At 37.9% G+C, this 24,981-nt stretch overlaps 1 long non-coding RNA gene across 1 annotated transcript in view; it reads left to right on the forward strand.

The window, feature by feature from the left end:
* Positions 1 to 3,543: 3,543 nt before the first annotated feature.
* Positions 3,544 to 24,981, forward strand: part of LOC125934671 (uncharacterized) — a 34,890-nt gene continuing 13,452 nt past the window's right edge. The window contains exons 1-2 of the long non-coding RNA XR_007461486.1: positions 3,544 to 3,821; positions 5,333 to 5,400. This is a non-coding gene — a long non-coding RNA (uncharacterized LOC125934671). The remainder of the gene's footprint in view (positions 3,822 to 5,332; positions 5,401 to 24,981) is intronic.

Below are 24,981 nucleotides of genomic sequence, written 5' to 3' on the forward strand. Positions count from 1 at the left end.
TCTCCCTCTCTCTCTCTCTCTCTCTTCCTCCCCAGCCTTGTGCATGTGCACCAAGTAGAGATCGTATGAGCACACAGCAACAAGGCAGCCATCTGCAAGCCAGAAAAAGAGCCCTCACCAAAACCCATCCATGTAATCCTGATCTCAGACTTCCAGCCTCCAGAGCAGTTGAGAAAATAAATGTGTTATTTGACCCATCCAGTCTATGTATTTTGTTTTGGAAGCCTAACCTAAGACACTCATGTGCATCCCTATTGCTTTGCACAGTGCCTGGAGCATCAGAGAAACTCCTAAATATTTGTCAAGTAAATGAGTGAATATGTCTCTGAAATTATCTTTGATCAAATAAAGCTAGTGATAAGGTGCATGGGTGGCTCAGTTGGGTAAGTGTCCAGCTCTTGATTTCAGATCAAGTCACAATCTCACAGTTCATGAGTTTGAGCCCTGAGTCTGACTCTGCATTAGCACAGAGCCTGCTTAGGATTGTCCCTCTCTCCCTCTCTCTGCTGCCCCTCCCCTGCTTACACACTCAATCTCTATCACACAAAATAAATAAACATTAAAGATAGATAGATGATAGATAGATAGATAGATAGATAAAAATAAAGCTAGTGAGCTCTCTGATATTCAGCCAGGTCTGCTGCTTAAGCTTCTCTATATTTTGACTGCTTTCCACTGCTTCTGCCACACTCCTGCCCTACCTTCACCTCAGTGCAACCAGTACAAGTCAACTCTCCTTCTAAGCCAGAAACGGTAAACTGAAAACCCAGAGGCCAGATATTGCCCACAATTACTTTTTCTTTTCAACATCAAAGTGTTTTTCAAATTTTGACTTAGTTTCCAGTATTTAAAAATTGGGAGATTCAATATTAAAATATGGATTTGAGGCAATGGTGAATCTTTAATGACAATTGGCTGCCATTTCTAGATAGGGCTTGTACTCTTTCAGTTACAGCCACAGCTAGTTTATGTTACTTTCTTGGATGTTATATAACCATTTGAGTTTGATAATTATGTTCTCTTTATTTTCCTACTCTCCCTCAGCTCTGTAACTAAAATATTTATTTTCTATATCTCTTAATTTTTCCCTGCTTATACCAGGAAGAATTCACCAACTACCACAGCCAGAAATACCTTATCCCTCCATTTCTTGTTTTCTGTAGCACAAAAAAAATGTCTCTATTTCTGTTAAAATAAGCTGCCTAGAAATTACAATATATCAACATTGTACTCTCTCACTTTTCTCATTCTTCATTTCTTCACGTAAGGAAGGTTAAGAGTAAGCTTCCAGAAAAAGTGACCAATGGTATTAATTCTTACAAATAGTGATTGACAGAACTGGTATTCAAACCCAAGTCTTATGATAATAGATTTTGGTTTTTTTCTTTCATGAGTTCTTTCTTTACAAGCTTATGCTGGTAAAGGATTCTACAATTCAATCCAACTTAATTCAGCAAATATTTATTGTAATACTAAATATGTTAAAGGAACCCACTGCTTTCTAACCTGGTAATAAACATTCTGATTATTGAGAATTCTCATTCTTTGATTGCATACCCTGCCCATAGACAGAGGACATCCACTGTAGATAAATTCTCTCCTTCACTTAATACATAACGAACATCCACTTTAAGCATCATGCTAGATCCTGGCATACAGTAGTAAATAAACCCAATATTTCCTTGTCCTCATGGGGCTTAAAATATATTTGTCCTTAAATGTATATTGTTATTTCATAAAATTACAAAGCCCTATAGGGCAGGAGCTGAGTATGATTATTCAACGGATGTTATTATTCAGTAGGTGCTTAATTTTTGTTATTGGTGACAAATGCTCCAATTATCCCAGGTGGAAGTGGTAGTTGTCCCTGCCTTCTCTACTTCCCTTCAAAACCTCTCTCTTACTCCTAGCATCTTGTTTTTATAGAACCAGAGTTCCTAATCCTCAGGACAAGAATAGGTAGGGCCAGCTTCATGGGTGTCACACATGCAGTCACACAGGGACCTGTGCTTAGAAGGGCCCTGTGCTTGGTGTAATGCTCTGCTGTTACCATCTTGAAATTCTTAATAATTTTTTTAACAAGGAGCCCCCCAGTTATGTAATCTGTCCTGAAAACCTAGTTGGGGATAGTAGCCAACATAGCTTTAATGTCAACACCATCAGTTTGCCAATAGACTCCTCTTCAGTATGCCTTTACTCCTGCTCAAATGCAGAAAAATAGCAGAAAAATAGGGGCATAGTTTGAAAGATATCTTTATATTTGAAGTTATTTATATTCTGTTGTGCCTAACAGTGCTATGTCTTAAGATCCAATAGAAATAACAATGGCTCTAATATAATAATGTCATGTTTGTTCACCTAGACTACGCATCTTTACGTTCAGTATGGCAATGGGTCTTAAAAGGTGAGACCCCACCAAGGGCATGAGCATCACCTGGGAACTTCTTAGAAGTGCAAATGCTTGGACTTCATCCCAAAGTAACTGGGATGAAGTAACTAGGCCCTTTAGATGACTCTGGTGTATGCTGAAATTTGGCAACCACTGAGTTATGGCATTGTCATCCTCTTGAGAGCACAAGTCTGTCTCCTACTGTGTCTCAGCCAGGTGGAGATTATTTAATATAGACCCACTGAAGGACAACTGGCAGATATTTGGGCTTAGAAACTTTGATTTAATGAGTTTGTATGAATAGAGGGGAAAACAGCAAAACTGATTTTTTTCTCTTGGCAAAGAATTTGTTTATCCTGCTCCTTTGAAGTCAGAACCAATAATATAGAAGGGTTTGGTGGCTACAGCTTGACGTCCGAGTGAAATAAAGAAGCCTTCTTTTAATTGCTCTCTTGAACAGACACATTTTGGAGACAACACCATAGAGTGCTATTGCAGAAGACTGATACTAGATCTTAAGACCCCACTGTCACATTTTACAAATGAGAAAATCAAGGCCCAGAGAGTAAAATAACTTTACAGAGATCACTCAGCTATCAGACATTCACTAAAAGAGAAAGGTTTATTAAGTTAAAAGTCAGAATCACCTTGCTGATTGTTTGGTGCCCCTCATGGCTGGGCACTTAGAGAGGCAGCCACCCTATCCAGAATCTCTATTAATTGCCTTGATGTTGAGCATTCATTTCCTCCCTGTCTACTTTTAGGTACTTTTAGGTAGAACACACACATTTTTTTAAGAAACAGCCTTCATATTCTCCACTTTTGAATGCCCAGTTTTTTCTGTGCAGTTGGACAGCTCACCTAAAGAAAAGGTGGTAACCAGGCTATGTAGTTTACTGACTGTCACCCTCTGAGAGGAAGATGAGCTCTGCTTATAGGTAGCCATGCTCAGCTTCAAGCTGCTTTTCTCCACACCTGGTTCTCGTTTGTAACACCGAAAGCATTTCATGCTTATTAAGCATCATCTGGTCCCAATTTTTAAACCACAAGTTTGGCTTGGTTTGTTTTTAATAAGCGGTTACAACAGAGTCCACCTTTTCAGTGTGATGATGTCTCTTAAACCTAGCTATTGGCATCTTGGAGATTTAAATTAATATGGCTGTTGGGGGGTTGGGGTTAAAAACATTAAAGACACTAATCCTGAAATTTGGCTTTATCCTGCCTAGGTATGATGCAGATTTGTTTTCAACACGTGTATTTGAAGAAAAGGATGACCAAGTTTAAAGGGAATTTTGTAATGGTCTCTATTTTTACATGGTATTCCATGTCTCCATTTTTCTTCTCCAGTTTTGAATTTAAAGAATTTCTAGATTTTATACAAAAGCAATCTGGGGAGATAAAGTCAATAGAATTCTTCATCATTGCTCAATCTGTAAGTATTTTGCAATTAGTGTCCCTTAGTTTTTTGACAGTCAGTGGTTTCTTTATATGTTATTTTGTCACTGCGCTTGGCCAATATAAGAGAGCAGAGTTAAGACATTCATCTTTAAGAAGAGTTAGGAGTCTGTTGGTTCCAAGTTAAATATAATTGTAAAGTCACAAGATTTTTAAAAGGTGTGTAACTGATAGTTAAATTTTAATAGGATTTTCCAGCCTTCTTTATAATATATTTTTAAATGCCCATTGATTGGTATTAAATGCTCATAACCATTCATGTATTTTTATTTTAAGTTTATTCATTTATTTTGAGAGAAGGCAGGGAGGAGGAGAGAGAGAGGGAGGGAGAGGGAGAAAGAGAATCCCAAGCAGGCTCCCCACTGTCAGTGCAGAGCCTGATGCAGGGCTCCATCTCACAAACTACGGGATCATGACCTGAGCCAAGATCCAAGAGTCAGACACTTAATGGACTAATCCACCTGGGCACCCCACCATTCATGTATTGAACAGGGATATTTTAAATCTAACATGTGAAATTCCTTGATGTTGAGTTAGTGTCATAGGTTTGGACCAGCATGGTGCAAGTTTGAAGCTATCTCAATTCTCTTCTTTTAAATCAGAGGTTAACCTGAATTGATAGAAATGTTTACTTCTTCTAAAATAAGTGTAATTGATATTTTCAATTTCTATCTTCAGAAACAGCCCTCATATGAATGACCAGTAACCAAGTCTAAATCATGTTCCTGTGTGATTTCGAAAGTTTAGCCCTCTCCACAACTATTTCCAAAAAGCTCTGAAACATGCTTATATGTTTCACAGATCTGTCCTACCACAGCCTTTACTCCACCCTATTGTTCTGATTTAATTGTCTAATATCATCAGCTCTGAGCTACAATAGGTAAAGTTCTTATCTATCTCTTTTTAAATCTAGACACTGTTCTAGAACAGTGTCTGGCCTATGATAGATACCAGATTAATCTCTTGGGTAATCAATTGAATGAGTGACTAAATGAATGAGTGAATGCATTGCAAACATATGCTATTTCATCCTTAAAATTCAAAATGCAGCTTTTATATGAAAGAGAAAAGTAGGGAAATCACATGAATAAATCTAAATTTACTTCTTATTTCTAGGGACTGTCCCTAAATTACCATTCAGTAATGATATATTAATTGAATATATTAATTGAATTATATGGTCTAATGATCATTGCAGTGATTCCTATAGATAGGGGACTTTTTTTCATTCAGTGTTTATGAATTCCTATATGATATTTTGCCTGCGGCTGATCTCTTAGTATATTTTCTCATGGAAAAAGTAGAAATTGTATTTTTCCTTCCTGGTGGGTTCTGCAAATTAGAGAAGGGATATAAGAACTTTACAAGTGTTCAATACCATGTTATATTTTTGTTCCTTTTAGAAAAGTCTGAATTAATGACTAAAAGAGATTACAAAAGAAATTGCTTTTTTACATCTGTTCATGCTTTTATAATTCAAATTTCCAGGTTTAAAAAGCAAAAGACCAAAGAAAGATTCTTCCTATCAATGATCAGACTTTGTGATAGACTCCTCTGTAAGTACTATCAATAATTACCCTGCAGTATAAGTTAAACTCTTGAATCTTTGAATAAAATATTTCTGCTGCTATCTCCTTATATCTTCAGCAATTGGCATTCAAGGCATTTCTTATCTCTGGTGAATTCACATATTTTCAAAACTGCTTCTTCTGTCAATGTTTACCATACCTTTCAGGGTGATTTTAATCCCAATGAGAAATAGAATTGCCTTTCTTTGAGAAGGATTCAGATTCTAGATGTTAGCTTTTGTAAATTCTGCTGTCTTCTACATTTACTATATCTTTCAGGAAAATCCTAATCTTTATCAATCTCACATGTCAATGGCCCATATAAAAGCAGTGTTTAGTCAGCCCACAATACACAAGTATCTTTATTTAACCTAGAAGGAATCAGAGTTTTAACAAAGCACTGAACAGATCTGTTACAATATCTTCTCAAACAGTATGATGGCTTCCTGTATTCCTACCCACAGACTCAACTATTTTTTTACTGACCCTTCTTGGTATCTTACATTCTTTTTTTTTTTTTTAATATTTCTTTTTTTATGTTCTTTATTCTGTCCTTTTCTAGCACGTAAACAAAATGTTTATTTTTTATTTATGTGTTTATTTTTTTCTTTAATTGTGTGTTTTTTTAAGTTTTTAATTAAATTCCAGTTAGTTAATATACAGTGCAACATTAGTTTCAGATGTACAATATAGTGATTCAAAACCTCCATAAAACACCCAGTGCTCATAACAGCAAGTGCACTCTGTTATCGCCATCACCTAATTTATCCATCCCCCACCAACCCCTCTGGTAACCATTAATTTTTTCTCCACAGTTAAAAGTCTTTTTCTTGCCTTGTTTCCCTCTCTCTTTTTTTCCCCTTTGTTTGTTTTGTATCTTAAATTGCACATATGAGTGAAATCATATGGTGTTAGTCTTTCTCTGACTTATTCCACTTAGCATAGTACTCCCTGGCTCTATCCATGTCATTGCAAATGGCAAGATTTCATTCTCTTTTATGGCTGAGTAATATTCCATTGTGTATATAAACTACATCTTCTTTATCCATTCATCAGTCGATGGACATTTGGGCTGCTTCCATAGTGTGATTATTGTAGATAATGCTGCTATAAACATCAGGGTACATGTATCCCTTTGAATTAGTATTTTTGTATTCTTGAGGTAAATCCTGAGTAGTGCAATTTCTGGATCATAGGGTAGTTCTCTTATAACTTTTTGAGGAACCTCCATATTGTTTTCCAAAGTGGCTTCACCAGTGTCCATTCCAGCCAACAGTGTATGAGGGTTCCCCTTTCTCCACATCCTTGCTAGCACCTGTTCTTTCTTGTGTTGTTGATTTTAGCCTATCTGACAGGTGTGAGGTGATATCTCATTGTAGTTTTGATTTGTATTTCCCTGATGATAATTGATATTGAGCATCTTTTCATGTGTCTGTTGACCATCTAGATGTTTTCTTTAGAGAAATGTCTATTCATGCCTTCTGCCCATTTCTTAATTGGATTATTTGCTTTTTGGCTGTTGAGTTTTACAAGTCCTTTATATATTTTGGAAAATAACCCTTTATCAGATATGTCATTTGCAAATATCTTCTCCCATTCCATAGGTTGCCTTTTAGTTTTGTAGAATGTTTCCTCTGCTATGCAGAGGCTTTTTATTTTGATGTTGTCCCCATACTTTATTTCTGCTTTTGTTTCCCTAACTTCTGGAGCATGTCTAGAAGAAGTTGCTCTGGCTGATGTCAAAGAGGTTGCTGCCTGTTTTCTTCTAGTATTTTTATGGTTTCAAATCTCACACTTAAATCTTTAATCCATTTGAATTCATTTTTGTGCATGGTGTAAGAAAGTGATCCACTGTCTTTTGTGTGTGTAGCTGTACAGTTTTCCCAGCACCATTTGTTGAAGAGACTGTATTTCCTGTCAGATATGCTTTCCTGCTTTGTCAAAAACAAATTAACCATATAGTTGTGGGTTCATTTCTGGGCTCTCTATTTTGTTCTATTAATCTACATTTGTATTTTTGTGCTAATACCATACTGTTTTGATCACTACAGCTTTGTACTATAACTTGAAGTCTGGAATTGTGATTCCTCCAGCGTTGCTTTTCTTCTTCAGGGTTGCTTTGGCTATTCGGTGTCTTTTGTGGTCCCATACAAATTTTAGGATTGTTTGTTCTAGCTCTGTGAAAAATGCTGGTGGTATTTTGATAGTGATTGCATTAAATGTGTAGATTTCTTTGGTATAGACATTTTAACAATATTTGTTCTTCCAATCCATGAGCATGAAATGTTTCTCCATTTCTTTGTATCCCCTTCACTTCTTTCATCAGTGTTTCATAGTTTTCAAAATACATGTCTTTCAACTCTTTAGTTAGGTTTATTCCTAGACATCTTATTTGTGGTGCAATTGCAAATATGATTCATACCTTAATCTCTCTTTCTGCTGCTTCATTGTGTATAGAAATCCAAAAGAGGTATCAGAATGGATAAAAAAAACAAGATCCATCTATATGCCGCCTAAAAGAGACTCATTTTAGACCTAAGGACACCTGATTATTGAAAGTGAGGGGATGGAGAACCATCTATCATGCTAACAGAAATCAAAAGAAAGCCGGAGCAACCATACTTATATCAGACAAACTAGATTTTAAAACAAAGTCTGTAACAAAAGATGAAGAAAGGCATTATATCATAATTAAGGGGTATACATCAAGATCAAACAATTATAAATATTTATGCCCCCAACTTGAAAACCCAAATATATCAATCAATGAATAACAAACATAAAGAGATTCATTGATAATATGATAATAGTAGGGGACTTTAACACTCCACTGACAACAATGGACAGATCATCTAAGCAGAAAGTCAATAAGGAAACAATGGCTTTGAATGACATACTGGACTAGATGGGCTTAATAGGTATATTCAGAACATTTTATCCTAAAGCATCAGAATACACATTCTTTTTGAGTACATATTAAACACTGTCCAGAATAGATCACATACTGGGTCACAAATCTGACCTCAACAAGTACAAAAAGATTGAAATCATACCATGGATATTTTCAGACCACACCGCTATGAAACTTGAAGTCAATGACAAAAATTTGGAAAGCTCTGAAATTAAAGAAGAAATTTAAAAATACATGGAAGCAAATGAAAATGAAAACAACGCAGTCTTAAGAGGGGTGTACATAGAAATACAGGCCTGGGGTGCCTGGGTAGCTCAGTTGGCTAAGCATATGACTCTTGATTTTGCTCAAGTCATGATCTCACAGTTTGTGAGTTTGAGGCCCACATCAGGCTATGTGCTGACAGGGCAGAGACTGCTTGGGATTCTCTCTCTCTCTCTCTCTCTCTCTCTCTCCCCCCCCCCATCTCGCCTCTCCCTCTCGTCTCTCTCTCTCTCTCTCTCTCTCTCCACTCTCCAAAATAAATAAATAAGCTTTAAAAAAAGAAAGAAAGAAATATAGGCCTACCTCAAGAAGCAATAAAAGTCTCTAATATACAACCTCACCTTGCACCTAAAGAAGCTAGAAAAGGAACAGAAAATAAAGCCTAAAGCCAGCAGAAGAAGAGAAATAATTATGATTAGAGCAGAAATAAGTGATAAAGAAACAACAATCCAGAACAGAGCAACAAAACTAAGAGCTGGTTCTTTGAAAGAATTAATAAAATTGATAAACCCCTAGACTTATCAAAAAGAAAAGAGAAAGGACTCAAATAAATAAACTCATTACTGAAATAGGAGAGATATAGCCAAAACTTCAGAAATACCAACAATTTTAAGAGAATATTATGAGCAATTATATGCCAACAATTTGGGCAAACTGGAATGGATAAATTCCTAGAAACATAGAAACTACCAAAACTGAAACATGAAGAAATAAAAAAATTTGAACAGACCCATAACCAGCAAAGAAATTGAATCAGTTACCAAAAATATCACAACAAAGTCCAGGGCCACATGGATTCCCAGGGGAATTCTGCCAGACATTTAAAGAAGAGTTAATACCTATTCTTCACAAACTGCTCCAAAAAATATAAAAGGAGGGAAAACTTCCAAACTTCTTTTATGAGGCCAGCATTATCTTGATTCCAAAACCAAGCAAAGACCCCACTAAAAAGGAAAATTACAGGCCAATATCTCTGATGAACATGGATGCAAAAAATCTCAAGATACTAGCAAATTAAATCCAACAGTACATTAAAAGAATTATTCACAGAGTGCCTGGGTAGCTCAGTCGGTTAAGCATCTGACTTTGGCTTCGGTCATGATCTCACGGTTCAGGAGTTCGAGCCCCATGCTGGGCTCTATGTTGACAGCTCAGAGCCTAGGGCCTGCTTCAGATTATGTCTCCCTCTCTCTGCCCTCCCCCCACTCATGCTCTGTCTGTCTCTCTCTCTTAAAAATACATAAACATTTTTAGAAAAAGAATTATTCACCACAATCAAATTGAATTTATTCCTTGGCTGCAGGCATAGTTCAATATTCACAAGTCAATCAACGTGATACACCACATTAATAAAAGAAAGGATAAGAAACATATGACCCTCTCTATAGACACAGAAAAAAAAAAACATTTAACAAAATACCACATCCATTCTTGATAAAAACCCTCAAAAAACTAGGGATAGATGGAACATACCTCAGCATCATAAAGGCCACAAAAGACTCACAGCTAACATCATCCTCAATGGGGAAAAACTGAGAGCCTTTCCCCTATGGTCAGGAATAAGATGAGGATATCCACTCTCACCATTACTATTTGACATAGTACTAAAGTCTTAGCCTCAGAAGTAAGACCACAAAAAGAAATAAAAGGCATCCAAATTAGCAAGGAAGAAGTCAACCTTTCACTATTTGCAGTGGACATGATTACTCTATGTAGAAAACCCAAAAGACTCCACCAAAAAATTGCTAAAAATAATACATGAATTCAGAAAAGTCACAGTATATAAAATAATTCTGTTGCATTCCTATATACCAATAATGAAGCAGCAGGAAAAAAATCAAAGAATTGATCCCATTTGCAATTGTACCAGAAACAATAAGATACCCTGGAATAAGTCCAACCAAATAGGTAAAAGATCTGTACTCTGAAAATGATAAAACACGACAGAAATTGAAGAGGACACAAAGAGATGGAAAAGCATTTATACTCATGGATTGGAAGAACATGTATTGTCAAAATGTCTATACTGTCCAAAGCAATCTACACATTCAATGCAATCTCTATCAAAATAACACCAGCATTTTTCAGGGAAGTAGAATAATCCTAAAAGTTGTATGGAACCACAAAATATCCCAAATAGCCAAAGCAATTCTGGAGGCATCACAATTCCACATTTCAAGCTATATTACAAAGCTGTAGTCATCAAGGCAGTGTAGTATTGGCACAAAAACAGACACATAGATCAATGGAACAGAATAGAAAACCCAGAATTGGACCCACATCTATATAGTCAACTCATCTTGGACAAAGCAGCAAAGAATATCTAATGAAAAAAAGACAGTCTCTTCAGCAAATGGTGTTGGGAAAACTGTACAGCAACATACAGAAGAATAAAACTGGACCACTTTCTTTTATGTATTCATTGTTTAGTTGCATGTTGTTTAGCTTCTATGTGTTTGAAGGATTTCCATTTTTTTTTTTTTTATTGTGGTTGACTTCTAGTTTCATAGCATTGTGGTCAGAAAAGTTGCATGGTATGATTTCAGTCCTTTTGTATTTGTGGATGACTACTTTGTGACCTAATTATGTGATCTTTTCTGGACAATATTCCATGTGCACTTGCAAAGAATGTATATTCTGCTGTTTTAGGATGGAATGTTCTGAATATATCTGTTAAGTCTATCTGGTCCAGTGTGTCATTCAAAACCATTGTTTCCTTGTTTATTTTTTGTTTAGACAATCTGTCCATTGATATAAGTGGGGTGTTAAGGCCCCCTACTATTATTGTTTTATCAATTAGTTCTTTTATGTTACTTATTAATTGTGTTATATATTTGGGTTCTTCCATGTTGGGTGCATAAATATTTACAACTGTTATATATTCTTGTTGCATTGTCCCCTTATGATTATATAATGCCATCCTTTGTCTTTTTACAGTCTTTGTTTTATTTTTAAACAGTTTAAGATGTGCCTGGTACATATTTTTTAATGTTTATTTATTTTTGAGAAAGAGAGAGCAAAGGTGGGAGGAGAGAGAGATAGAATACCAAGCAGGCTCTGCACAAAACCTGTCAGCACAAAGCCTGATGTGGGGCTCAGTCTTACAAACCATGAGATCATGACCTGAGCTGAAATCAAGAGTTGGACACTTAACCAGCTGAGCCACTCAGGCACCCCACAGTCTTTGTTTTAGAGTCTAGTTTGTCCAATATAACTATTGCTACTCTGGCTTCCTTTTGACATGTTTCTACACCCCCTCACTTTCAATCTTCAGGTGTCTTTAGGTCTAAAATAAGTCTCTTGTAGGCAGCATATAGATGGGTCTTGGTTTTTTATCCATTCTGACACCCTATGTCTTTTGATGGTGCATTTAGTCCATTTACATTCAAAGTAACTATTGATAGCTATGTATTTATTGCCATTTTATTCCTTTCTTTGTCACTGTTTCTGGAGATCCTCTCTGATCCTTTCTCATCTTTGTCACTTTTAGTTTCTCCTTTGCATCTAAAGAGTCCCTTTCATACTTCTTGCAGGGCTGCTTTAGTGATCACAAACTCTTTTAGTTTTTGTTTGTCTGGGAAATTCTTTCTCTCTCTTTCTATTCTGAATAATAGCCTTGCTGAATACAGTATTCTTGGTTGCAAATTTTTCCCCTTTAGCACTTTGAATACATGATGCCACTCCCTCTGACTTGACAAACTTCTGTTGAGAAAAGTGCAGCTAGACTTATGGGTTTTCCCTTATAACTTCTTTTTTTCTTGTTGCTTTTAAGATTGTTTATCACTATCTTTTGCAAATTTAATTGCAATATATCTTGGTGTTGGCCTGCTTTTATTGATTTTGATGGGACTTCTCTGTGTCTCCTGGATCTGGATGTCTGTTTCCTTTCCCAGATTAGGGAAGTTTTCTGCTATTATTCCTTGAAATAAATTTTCTGCCCCCTTTTCCTTTTCTCCTTCTTCTGGGACTCCTATATTAATGTTATTACATTTGATGGAGTCACTGAGTCCCCTAAGTCTGTTCTCATGTTCCATAATTTTTCTTTCTCTCTTTTTTCAGCTTCATTATGTTCCTTCATTTTGTGTTCCATATCACTAATTCATTGCTCTCCTTCTTCCAGCCTTCTGTCCGTTGCATAAAGCCTGTTTACAATCTCATTTGTTGCATTCTTCATTTCTCATTGATTCTTTTAACTCTTTTTTAACTCTTTTAACTCTGTGGTAAGGGTCTCTCTGATGTCTTCTATTCGTTTCTCAAATCCAGTTGTCTTCTTTTCTTATGATTGTTGCTTTAAATTCTCCATCAGGAATGTTACTTATATCTGTTTCACTTAGACCTCTGGCTATGGCCTTATCTTGTTCTTTCATTTAGGATAAATTCCTCCATCTTGAAATTTTGTCTAAGTCTCTGCTTTCTTCTTCGTGTTAGAAAAGCCAGTTATGTCTCTTGCTCCTAAAAGTAATGTCCTTATGAAGAAGAAGTCATGTAGTTCCCAGGGCCTGGAGCTTCAGGGAGTGTCTCTGGTGTGTGTTGCATGTGCTATGCTTTTGTCTTGTGGCTGCTCCATCCTTCAGACCAGTTGTCTGCAGAGGTTCTCCTTGCCTGCTGTGGGCAATGTTTGGTCCCTGGCCTGAACGTGGTGACTTTTAACTAGGTATTCTCTGGTCTGTGAAATGAGACCTGACACCAACTCCACCAGAACTGAGGCCCTGTAGAATTCTTTACTTGGGAGATGTGGTATGGAAAGGGTTTTGTGCTGGTCTTCTGGGGGAGGAGACTGCTGCACTTAGACTGAAGTACCCTTGACTCAGAAGGACAGTCCTGCCAGAGTACAGAAAGATGAGACTTAGCAAGTTAGGCAGTCAGTATCTGCACAAGTGGCTATGTATTTATAATGAGGGGTGGAGGAGGGAAATGGCTCTGGCCAGTGCCTTTGTTCCCAGAGAAACTTCTCCATGAACACTGCCTCTCAGAGATGTACTCTAAGAAGAGCTGTAATCTCCCCATAGTGTGCCTCATGGAAACATCACTGTTTCCATGCTGTCTGTTCCCAGGATTTTTGCCTGCCTTCTCTCCAGGCACAGTGCAGTGCCCTCCAGGCTCTATCCCAGCCACCCCTGCTGATCTTTAAAACTCCAGGCTTAAAGCCCCACTCATTGCAAGAACTCACAAAATTCATCCGCTGTAATTTTCCAAACCAATGGCTTTGGGGAAACATTCTCCTTGTGCATTCCCCCAATGTGCTTCTCTCTGTCTCTCTCTGTCTCTTTGTCTCTCTCTCTCCCTCTATCCCTCTATCTCCCTCTCTCCCTCTCTCTCACTTCCTTCTCCAAGACCACAGCCCTCTCCCCTCTGCAGCACCCATGATCCATTTTTTCCCTAAACCACATCTCTGCACTTCCTACCTTCTTGGTGTGGCCTCTTGTCTCCCTTTAGTTGTGGAGTTTGTGCTGTCAGTCTTCATATCAATTTCTGGGGTATTTAGAATGATTTGATGATTATCTAGCTGTTTTTAAGAGTTCTCCTAGTCCACTGCTATCTTACTCTCCTATGTCTTATTCTTTTTTTTTCTTGGCCTTTTAATTTTTCCAGTTTTATTGAGAAATAATTAACATATATCACTGTATAGTTTTACAGAATACAACATAATAGTTTGATTTTCATATACTGTGAAATGATTACCACAATAGATTCAGCTAATATCTATCTTCTCAGATAAGTACAATAATAAGAGAAAAAAAGTAAAAATTTTTCCTCTTGTGATGAGAACTCTCTTAATAACATTCCCATATATAATACAGCAGTATTAGCTATAGTTATCATGTTGTACATTACATCCCTCATACTTACTTATCTTATAACTGGAAGTTTGTACCTTATGACCACCTTCCTCCAATTCTCCCTTTACCCACCCTCTGCCTTTGATAACCACAAGTCTGATCTCTTTTACTAATTTTGTTTTTTTGTTTTTGTTTTATGATTCCACATATAAGTGAGATAATACAGTACTTGTTTTTGTCTGGCTTTTTTCATTTAGCATAATGCCTTCAAAGACTGTCCATGTTGTTGCAAATGGTAGGATTTCCTCATTTTTTATATATATCATATATATGTGATATACATATCACAACTTCTTGATCCATTCCTCCATTGATGGACACTTGTTTCTGTATCTTGGCAATTGTAAAGGATGCTGTGATGAACATGGAAGTGCAGATATCTTTTCAAGTTAGTGGTTTTGTTACTTTTGGATATATCCCCAGAAGTGGAATTGCTGGATCATATGTTAGTTCTATTTTTAATTTTTTGAGGATCCTCTATACTGTTTTATATTGTGGCTCTACCAATTATACCAACAGTGCACAATTGTTCCCTTTTCTCCATATCCACACCAACATTTATTATCTTTTGTCTTTTTGACGATGGCCAGACTAACAGGTGTGAGGTAATCTCATTGTGGTTTAAATTTGCATTTTTCTAATGATTAGTGATGTTGATCATCTCTTCATATACCTTTTGTATATCTTCTTTGTAGAAATGTCTATTCAGGTCCTTTGACTGCATTTTTTTTAATGTTTATTTATTTATTTTGAGAGAGAGAGAGAGAGGGAGAGAGAAAGAGAGAGAGAATGCAAGCAAGTGGAGGAGGTGCAGAGAGAGAGAGAGAATCCCATTCAGGCTTCATGCTGTCAGCACAGAGCCCTATGCAGGGCTCAATCTCACAAACCATAAATTCATGACCTGGACTGAAATCAAGAGTCAGACACTTAACTGACTGAACCACCCAGGCACCCCTCTTTTCCCATTTTTAACTGGGTTATTTGGGGGGGGGGTTGCTATTGAGTTATATGAGTTCCTTCTATATTTTGGATATTAACCCCTTATAAGATACATAGTTTACAGATATTTTTTTCCCACTGAACAAGTTGTCTTCACTTTGTTGATAGTTTCTTTTGCTGTGCAGAAGCTTTTTAGTTCAATGTAGTCCCACTTGTTCATTTTTTATTTTTTTGCTTGTGCTTGAGGTATTATATTCAAAAAATTATTACCAAGAGACCCACATCAAGGAGCTTTGTTCTTATGTTTTCTTCTAGGAGTTTCATAATTTCAGGTGTTACAGTTAAGTTCTCAATACATTTTGAGTTAACTTTTGTAAGTGGTACGAGATATGATCCAGTTTTATTCTTTTACAAGTAAATATCTGATTATCCCAACACCATTTATTGAATATATTGTTTTTTCTCCATTGAGTATTCAAATAATTAGTTGACCATCTATGCATGAGTTTATTTTGGGCTCCCAGTTCTGTTCCACTGGTCTATATGTCTGTTTTTTATTCCACTACCATACTGTTTTCATGACCATAGCTTTAATATAGTTTGCAATCAGGAAGTGTGATGCCTCTTGCTTTGTTCTTCTTTCTCAGGATTTCTTTGTCTATTCAGGGTCTTTTGTGTTCCACACAAATTTTAGGAGTGTTTTTTCTACTTCTGTAAAAATGCCACTGGAATCTTGATAGAGATTACATTGAATCTATAGATGGCTTTTGGTAGTATTGACATTTTAACAATATTACTTCTTCCTTTCCAATTCTGATACCTTTTATTTTTCTTTTTTGCCCGGTTTCTCTAGCTAGGACTTTCAGTACTATTTTGAATATGAGTGGGGAGAGTGGCCATTCTTATCTTCTTCCTGATTTGGGAGGAAAAACTTTCAACCTTTCACCATTCAGTGTGATGTCAGCTGTGTGTTTGTCATATATGGCCATTATTCTGTTGAGATATGTTCTTTCTACACATAATTTGCCAAGAGTTTTTATCATGAATAGCTATTGAATTTTGTCAAATGTTTTTTCTTCATCTTTTGATATGATCACACGATTTTTTTCTTTCATTCTATTAATGTGATATACCACATTGATTGATTTGAGTATGTTGAACCATCCCCTACATCCCCAAGATAAATCTCACTGGCTCATGGTGAATGATCCTTTTAATGTGCTGCTAAATCCAGTTTGCTAGTATTTTATTGAGAATTTTTGTATCTATATTCATCAAAGATATTAGTTTATAGACTTTTCTACTACTGTCTTTTCTGGCTTTAGCATAAGAATAATGCTGACTCATAAAATGAGTTTGGGAATGTTCCCTTCTTTTTGATTTTTTGGAAGATCTTGATAAGGGTTGGTATTAATTCTTTTTAAATGTTTGATAAGATGCTGAGGGAAGATGGTGGCATAGGAGGACACTGGGCTCACCTCGCTCTGCTGATTGCTTAGATTCCACCCACATCTGCCTAAATAACCCAGAAAACTGCCAGAAGACTAGCAGAATGGACTCTCCATAGCCAAGCATAGACAAGAGGCCCATGGAAGAGGGTAGGAAGGGCAGAGAGGCAGTGTGTGCTACAGGGACTGGTGGAAGGGAGCTGAGAGGTGGAGGGGAAACCCACCCAGCAAGGCAGAGCCCCCCAGTCTGGCTTGCAAAAGCAGAGGGGCCAGACTGCATGAGTTCTCACAGCCAGCGGGACTTAACATCTGGAATGTTAAAAGTCAACACCTCTGTTCTCGGAGAGTGGGGGAGGGCAAGAGGACACCAGGAAGGAGAGTTGCTGAGCCCCGGAAGACAGAGTTCAGCTCAGCAGGGAACAAAGGTGCTGACAAGGCACTATATCCCTCTCCCATCCCCCAGCCAAAATCCCAAAGGGAACCAGTTCCTGTCACTGAATTTGCTTCCACCGTGCAAACACTCAACACTGTGCTTCTGTGGATCCATCCCTCCAATGGGTCTACCTCCCTCCCGGTGCTGCAGGGCCCCTCCCACAGGGGACCACCAACCACAAAGTGAACTAAGCCTGCCCCTACCACCCCTGCACCCTGCGGAAGCACCACAAGCCTGGCAGTGTGCAAGTAGCCCAGACAGGAGCCACACAACTCCACAGTGAGTTCTGCCCCTGGAACAGGGGAAGATAAGGTACACACCAGTCTGATTGTGGTCCCAGCAGTGGGCTGGGGGCAGACATCGGGTCTGACTGTGGCCCCACCCTGCAACACAAGTTACTCCAGACAGCACAGGGGAAGTGCCCTATAGTTTGGAGCCACCTCAAGGACTACCCAAAATGACGAAACAGAAGAACTCTCCTCAAAAGAAACTCCAGGAGGTAGCGACAGCTAACAAATTGATCAAAAATGATTTAAGCAATATAACAGAACAAGAATTTAGAATAATAGTCATAAAATTAATTGCTGGACTTGAAAAAAGCATACAGGACAGCAAATAATCTATTGCTACAGTGATCAAGGGACTAAGAAATAGTCATGAGGAGCTAAAAAAAATGCTATAAATGAGGTGCAAAATAAAATGGAGGTGGCCATAGCACAGATTGAAGAGGCAAAGGAGAGAATAGGTGAATTAGAAGATAAAATTATGGAAAAAAAGGAAGCTGAGAAAAAGAGAGATTAAAAAAAATCCCAGAGTATGAGGGGAGAATTAGAGAACTAGGTGATGAAATCAAATGGAACAATATCCATATCATAGGAATTCCAGAGGAAGAAGAGCGAGAGAAAGGGGCTGAAGGTGTACTTGAACAAATCATAGCTGAGAACTTCCCTGATCTGGGGAAGGAAAAAGGCATTGAAATCCAAGAGGCACAGAGAACTCCCTTCAGACGTAACTTGAATTGATCTTCTGCATGACATATCATAGTGAAACTGGCGAAATACAAGGATAAAGAGAGAATTCTGAAAGCAACTAGGGATAAACAGGCCCTAACATACAAAGGTAGACACATAAGGATAGTAGCACCTATCTACTGAAACTTGGCAGCCCAGAAAGGAATGGCAGGAAATCTTCAATGTGATGAACAGAAAAATATGCAGCCGAGAATCCTTTACCCGAAGTCTGTCATTCAGAATAGAAGGAGAGATAAAGGTCTTCCCAAAAAACAAAAACTGAAGGAATTCACCGCCACTAAACCAGCCCTACAAGAGATCCTAAAGGGGATTCTGTGAGTGAAATGTTGCAAGGACCACAAAGTACCAGAGACATCACTACAAGCATGAAACCTACAGACATCACAATGACTCTAAACCCATATCTTTCTATAATAACACTAAATGTAAATGGACTAAATGCTCCAGCCAAAAGACTTAGGGTATCAGAATGGATGAAAAAACAAGACCCATCTATTTGCTGTCTACAAGAGACTCATTTTAGACCTGAGGACACCTTCAGACTGAAAGTGAGGGGATGGAGAACTATCTATCATGCTACTGGAAGTCAAAAGAAAGCTGGAGTAGCCATACTTATATCAGACAAACTAGAGTTTAAATTAAAGGCTGTAACAAGAGATGAAGAAGGGCATTATATAATAATTACAGGGTCTATCCATCAGGAAGAGCTAACAATTATAAATGTCTATGCACCGAACACGGAAGCCCCCAAATAAAAAAAGGATTAATTACAAACATAAGCAACCTTATTGATAAGAATGTGGTAATTGCAGGGGACTTTAATACCCCAATTACAACAATGGATAGATCATCTAGACACAGGATCAATAAAGAAACAAGGGCCCTGAATGATACATTGGATCAGTTGGACTTGACAGATATATTTAGAACTCTGCATCCCAAAGCAACAGAATATACTTTCTTCTCGAGTGCAAATGGAGCATTCTCCAAGATAGATCACATACTGGGTCACAAAACAGCCCTTCATAAGTATACAAGAATTGAGATCATACCATGCATACTTTCAGACCACAATGCTATGAAGCTTGAAATCAACCACAGGAAAAAGTCTGGAAAACCTCCAAAAGCATGGAGGTTAAAGAACACCCTACTAACGAATGAGTGGGTCAACCAGGCAATTAGAGAAGATATTAAAAATATATATGGAAACAAATGAAAATGAAAATACAACAATCCAAACGCTTTGGGATGCAGCGAAAGCAGTCCTGAGAGGAAAATACATTGCAATCCAGGCCTATCTCAAGAAAAAAGAAAAATCCCAAATACAAAATCTAACAGCACACCTAAAGGAAATAGAAGCAGAACAGCAAAGACGCCCCAAACCCGGCAGAAGAAGAGAAATAATAAAGATCAGAGCAGAAATAAATATAGAATCTAAAAAAACTGTACAGCAGATCAGTGAAACCAAGAATTGGTTTTTTGAAGAAATAAACAAAATTGATAAACCTCTAGCCAGGCTTCTCAAAAAGAAAAGAGAGAGGACCCAAGCAGATAAAATCATGAATGAAAATGGAATTATTACAACCAATCCCTCAGAAAAACAAGCAATTATCAGGGAATACTATGAAAAATTATATGCCAACAAACTGGACAACCTGGAAGAAATGGACAACTGCCTAAGCACCCACACACCTTCCAAAACTCAAACAGGAAGAAATAGAAAACTTGAACAGACCCATAACCAGCAAAGAAATTGAATCAGTTATCAAAAATCTCCCAACAAATAAGAGTCCAGGACCTGATGGCTTCCCTGGGGAATTCTACCAGACATTTAAAGCAGAGATAATACCTATTCTTCTCAAGCTGTTCCAAAAAATAGAAAGGGAAGGAAAACTTCCAGACTCATTCTGTGAAGCCAGCATTACTTTGATTCCTAAACCAGACAGAGACCCAGCAAAAAAAAGAGAACTATAGGCCAATATCCCTGATGAATATGGATGCAAAAATTCTCAACAAGATACTACCAAATTGAATTCAACAGCATATAAAAAGAATTATTCACCATGACCAAGTGGGATTCATTCCTGGGCTGCAGGACTGCCAGTATTTGCAAATCAATCAACTTGATACATCACATTAATAAAAGAAAAGATAAGAACCATATGATCCTGTCAATCAATGCAGAAAAAGCATTTGACAAAATTCAGCATCCTTTCTTGAAAAAAAAAAAAAACCCTCAATAAAGTCGGGATAGAAGGAACATACTTAAACATCATAAAAGCCATTTATGAAAAGCCCACAGCTAATATCATCCTCAAAGGGGAAAAATTGAGAGCTTTCCCCTGAGATCAGGGACACAACAAGGATGTCCACTCTCACCACTGTTGTTTAACATAGGGTTGGAAGTTCAGCAATCAGACAACAAAAGGAAATCAAAAGCATCAAAATTGGCAAAGATGAAGTCAAGCTTTCACTTTTTGCAGATGACATGATATTATGCATGGAAAACCCGATAGACTCCACCAAAAGTCTCCTAGAACTGATACATGAATTTAGCACAGTCGCAGGATGCAAAATCAATGTACAGAAATCAGTTGCATTTTTATACACTTATAATGAAGCAACAGAAAGACAAATAAAGAAACTGATCCCATTTACAATTGCACCAAGAATCATAAAATACCTAGGAATAAACCTAACCAAAGATGTAAAAGATCTGTATGCTAAAAACTATAGAAAGCTTATGAAGGAAATTGGAGAAGATATAAAGAAATGGAAAAACATTCCATGCTCATGGATTAGAAGAACAAATATTGTTAAAATGTCAATACTACCCAAAGCTATCTACACATTCAATGCAATCCCAATCAAAATTGCACCAGCATTCTTCTCGAAGCTAGAACAAGCAATCCTAAAATGTGTATGGAACCACAAAAGACACCAAATAGCCAAAGTAATATTGAAGAAGAAGACCAAAGTAGGAGGCATCACAATCCCAGACTTTAGCCTCTACTACAAAGCTGTAATCATCAAGACAGCATGGTACTGGCACAAAAACAGACACATAGACCAATGGAATAGAATATAGGACCCACAAAAGTATGGCCAACTAATCTTTGACAAAGCAGGAAAGAATATCCAATGGAAAAAAGACAGTCTCTTTAACAAATGGTGCTGGGAGAACTGGACAGCAACATGCAGAAGATTGAAACTAGACCACTTTCTCACACCATTCACAAAAATAAACTCAAAATGGATAAAGGACCTGAATGTGAGATAGGAAACCTTCAAAACCCTTGAGGAGAAAGCAGGAAAAAACCTCTCTGACCTCAGCCAATGGAATACTACAATGGAATACTACTTGGAAGTATACAATGGAATACTACTTGGCAATGAGAAAGAATGAAATCTGGCCATTTGTAGCAACGTGGATGGAACTTGGAGAGTATTATGTGAAGTAAAATCAGTCAGGCAGACAGAGAACGACAGATACCATACGTTGTCACTCTTATGTGGATCCTGAGATACTTAACAGAAGACCATGGGGGAGGGGAAGGGAAAAAAAAGTTTGAGAGGGAGGGAGCCAAACCATAAGAGACTCTTAAAAACTGAGAACAGGGGCGCCTGGGTGGCTCAGTCGGTTGAGCGTCCGACTTCAGCTCAGGTCACGATCTCGCGGTCCGTGGGTTCGAGCCCCGTGTCGGGCTCTGGGCTGATGGCTCAGAGCCTGGAGCCTGCTTCCGATTCTGTGTCTCCCTCTCTCTCTGCCCCTCCCCCGTTCATGCTCTCTCTCTGTCTCAAAAATAAATAAACGTTAAAAAAAATTAAAAAAAAAAAACTGAGAACAAACAGGGTTGATGAGGGGTGGGAAGGAGAGGAGGGTGGATGATGGGTATTGAGGAGGGCACCTGCTGGAATGAGCACTGGGTGTTGTATGGAAACCAATTTGATAATAAATTTCATATTAAAAAAAGAAAAAATCTCCCTCAAAGCCTCTGACATGCTCTAATCTGGATTGTTGAACATTAGGCCTGCTACAAGGCTATTCCTATAAGATGACTTCTTGGTACATCACTCCCTTCACCATCCTTGGGATTACCTTCACCTCTTTCTTGTGTAGGATCCCTATTCCCTGAATAATGTTCTTCCTCTTAGTTACTCCTACATTTTAGTGGAATACATTCTGTTTTAACTTCCTGACATGGTGGATAAGTAGTAAATTTTTTTTAATCTTTGAATGTCTGAAAAAGTTGAAGGGATACTGTGCAAGACACTATGTTAGCAAAAATTCTGGACATGAGTCAAAAACCTTCTTCTCTGATACTGTATTTACTACCTCTATGATCTTGGGAAAATTACAGGACTCTCTGGGCCTCATTTCTCTTTCTGAAATGGGTAATAATCCAAACTGTGCCTGCTTAGAGGATACACAAGAAGGGGCTTTGTATGGTGAAAGTTCTGTATAAACAACAAGTCCTGGGACCTACTCCCACTGGCTCACAAGAGCTAGTTGCTAGTTATTGATAGCTTGAGATCAGCCATGGTGGGAGTATTTACACCATGGAAATTGGCAAATACTACAAGGGGCTTTTATTTCTCTGTTTTTGGGAGAGCCTGGTTATGAGCATTTCCATTTGTAAGACTGCAAATGGAAGTGATTATTTCAATTGTGTTTACTGCTGTGCCTTCTTTGATGTTATCATGGCCTAATGTATAGCTCAATTGTAGCACTAATTACAGTGGGACATTATTGTATAATAGGCCATGAATTCCTTGGGACATAGGACTGTGTCTTATTTTGGAAATATATCTTCCTGCACCCTGCTTTTTCCAGTACCTGACATGTTGGCTGGCACTTAGTTGATATTTAAATCCATATTTGATGAATGAGTGGCAAAAATGTTTGTTTGTTTGCTTGCTTGCTTGCTTGCTTCCTTGTTTGTTTGTAAGAGTTGGAAACAAGCATAGAGAGAGGAGAATTGAGGTAAAAGGTTAGGGAAAGTGTAATACAGTAAATACTTTTTGAGAGGAATTCCCCCAAATAGCCATCCTTAATTGGGAGTTTTCTATGAGTAGGCATGTAGTAGGCATACAGTAGAAATCATTTTATATACTCCCCATGATAACTTATGAAAGAAGCATTATTATCCCCATTTCACAGATGAGAAAAAGACGTCTAGAGTTAAGTAATGTGCCCTCCATCACACAGGCTGGGGTTCAAATCTAATGAATGCCTGTATTGCTTACCCATATTCCTACACTGGAAAGTAGCAAACCACAATATTTATGAGCCTATACATTTTTTAAATTGAGTGAAACAAATCAATTTAAATTAAAAGGGAGAGGTGAAGACTGTAGCAAAATTAAGAGCCCAAACTCCATCTAAAGGGGATACCTTTATGACATGAGGAAATGTGGTCTGTTGAGACTAGAAATTTGGAATTATTTCATGAAAAGCTGAGAATCTGGGATTTTGTTTTTCAAATTCCAAATGTTGGTAATTAGTTCTAAATAAAAATTTAAAAAACTCTTGAGATAAAACATCTATAAATAGGCTATCTATTTTTGCAAACCTCAATACATACTGCATCGCCCCAAATAAGTTTTGAACAGCCAGGGGGCAGCATGAGGGTATAAAGTGTCATAAGGATGAAATGGATGAACAGAAAGGCAAGTCTAATCCACTTCACAGTTTTGCCCAGAGTGCAGATGCATAGGGCAGGGAGGTCTAGCTATCATGTTGCAGAACAAGGGCCCACAGAGACTGGAGGAGGATGAGGTAAGGCATCACTGTTGGTGCACATTCCGTCTCCTCCAGGCATCCCCAGGGAGGGCACATTCCTCATGGTCAAGCAGCAGAGCTGTTGATTTAAAAGATTCTTAGAATATTCTGTTCAATACCCCAGTGGAGTTTTCTTTGCCTGGAAACAATATATCTAGGTCATGTCTTGGACTGTGGGGCATCCATAAGAGTGGAAAGATTGTCATGACTCTAGGCCCCTAGGCAGTTTCCTGGGGCCTGGAAAGTCCCTTCAGGTCCCTAATCCTTTGATTTGTTTTTCCCTTCCCAGGACAGAGAGTGCTGGTAACACCACCAAATCTCAAACCAATTCTCCATTCTTTCCCATAAATTTTGGCTTCTGCAGAAAATTGGAAGATTGACTTGTATAGTTAATTTGCAGGGTTTTTTTTTAATGAAGTTTTAAAACAATTGCACAGTTACCTACAATTACTTCTTGAAAATCTAAGTAGCTAACCAATAAGCCCATCCTTCCTTGAATGCAACTGGCTCCCTGAGATTATTTAGGGAATTTGGGCAGTATGAGGTGAAGAGGACTACAAAGAGGTTTCCACAGGTACAGGTGTAAGAAAAGAGCCACCTAAATGAGAGATTGGACTCAAGGGGGCACCAGGTATGGAAGCCCACCCGGACTAAAAGCCCACTAAAGCCGAACAGAGAATCCCTGTGGTAAAAGAAAAGAGAGATGAAAAAGTCATCCTGGGAAAACAAGGCTGTGGATTGGCCAAGCTAGACACAAAGCAAAGAGGGAAGTCAGTCCTAAGAAAGATGTGAAAAGGTCCTTACTGTTTATTGCAACCTTACTGTGACTTGGTTGCCTTCTAACAGTCTCCAAGGGAAATAATAAATAGACACAGTGCTTTACAGAGCAATGCTCCTATTGTTCCTCTACAGCACAAGGCT

The sequence above is a fragment of the Panthera uncia genome, assembly GCF_023721935.1.
Source record: "Panthera uncia isolate 11264 chromosome A1 unlocalized genomic scaffold, Puncia_PCG_1.0 HiC_scaffold_17, whole genome shotgun sequence".
Taxonomy (NCBI): domain Eukaryota; kingdom Metazoa; phylum Chordata; class Mammalia; order Carnivora; family Felidae; genus Panthera; species Panthera uncia.